Source organism: Formica exsecta, unplaced genomic scaffold (assembly GCF_003651465.1).
Source record: "Formica exsecta isolate Colony F162 unplaced genomic scaffold, ASM365146v1 scaffold26, whole genome shotgun sequence".
Lineage (NCBI taxonomy): Eukaryota > Metazoa > Arthropoda > Insecta > Hymenoptera > Formicidae > Formica > Formica exsecta.
This window is the reverse complement of record NW_021849866.1, coordinates 4,025,328-4,026,899: the sequence shown is the minus strand read 5'-3', so window position 1 is coordinate 4,026,899 and position 1,572 is coordinate 4,025,328. Positions and strand designations below refer to the sequence as shown.

The 1,572-nt window shown below is 42.2% G+C and overlaps 1 long non-coding RNA gene across 1 annotated transcript in view; it reads right to left on the bottom strand.

Moving 5' to 3' along the window:
* Positions 1–1,572, bottom strand: part of LOC115236697 — a 65,661-nt gene that overhangs the window by 63,207 nt on the left and 882 nt on the right. Inside the window, exon 2 of the long non-coding RNA XR_003884230.1 lies at positions 860–1,143. This is a non-coding gene — a long non-coding RNA (uncharacterized LOC115236697). The remainder of the gene's footprint in view (positions 1–859; positions 1,144–1,572) is intronic.

Below are 1,572 nucleotides of genomic sequence, written 5' to 3'. Positions count from 1 at the left end.
TATATATATATTCATATATACTAAAATTATCAAATTTAATTCTAAACTTTAGACGCGAATATTATTATAGATCGATGAATCACTAAGTCTTATTACAAGAGTTAAATTAATTCACTTTCGAAAATGAACTGTAGTAAAACACACATATATGTATATATATCTATAATTAATAATGGAAAACGTGGAAATGATTAAAAAAGAAAGCTCGCCTGCTGTTAAAGCGAAGGAAGTCAACGAGCACGTGAATGCAACTTAGAGCATAATACGTTACACTGAATGTAATAGTAACAATAGTAGCAAAATCATTCTACGTTCTACACATTTGCGTGACAAACGTACACGACAATGTTGTGTGCTCAAGTCGACAATACTGATCGCCACAATGAATCAACTCGCCTCCAGCGGGTGTTAGGCAAAATGTATTCGTGAATAACAAATAACGATTTTTCGCATACGTATTGTTTGAGAATATTTCGCGTACGCTAATACACCCGGTGTGTACACAAAAATACATATTCAAAATCATCGTTCGTTATTTGTTTTACACACGAATATATTTCGTCTAAATTCCAGATAGGCAAAAGTAGTCATTTTGATATCAAATTATATCAAAATGGCTATTATAATTACCTGGAATCTTGCTTGAAAATGGCGCACTCGATTAATCGAGTTACACAGGCGAATTCGTAAAGTATATTTCAATTTATCAAAAGATTCTTACTTTTTCTCTTTCTCTCGATACAGCTTTATCTCTTTTTTTTATCAGAAATTTTTTGAATTTTTATTTTCAATTTTGGCGTGAAAAAGCGCGCTTTTTATGGGAATAAATTAAACGCTGATAAAGAGAGTCAGAGCTCACCTTTCTCGAGAACGCCTTCAGCGACGAATCGTCCTTCCGAGGCGCGTCCACTCGCACTTCCTTCGGCGTAGCAACGCAGCGCAGTGTCCAGTGCGTAGTTACCGATGCAAGAGTCCGTTCCGCATAAACAAAAACACAAACTCGCGACTAGTTCGAGCTCTTTCACAGGCGACGTGCGTCTTTCTCTAGCGCGGCGGTATCACTTGCGCGTCGATTCTGCTTTTTTTCTCGTATTCTCGTTCGCGAGAAAACACGCAGCGCGAGCGAGCGAGCGAGACGGCCAGCTACGATCGCGATGAAGCCAAGTGCGAGAGGGACAGAAATAGAGACAGTGAGAGAGAGGAAGAGAGCGCGCGCGCACTACAAGTGCACGCGTACGAATATACGAGAGAGAGAGAGAGAGAGAGAGGAACGGAAACGGAGAATGACGCGACGAGGAGGAAGGATTGGACGAGACGGGCAAAAAAAAAGCGAGCAATACTAGGAACGGCACGATAAGGAACGCGCGAGTTTCCCGCAAACGAAGACACGAATCAGATCGCGCGTCCGAGACACGCGCGATAATCAGTAACCCGTCGATATCGATCCCCGTATTTTGTCGTCGCCGTTACATCGTTACTACCGCGTGGCGCGAAAAACGAACAGCTTCAAAAACGATCTTTGGAGGACATGGCGTGAGTGCGCGCGCGCGATCGTTGCAACTCCGAGGGAAA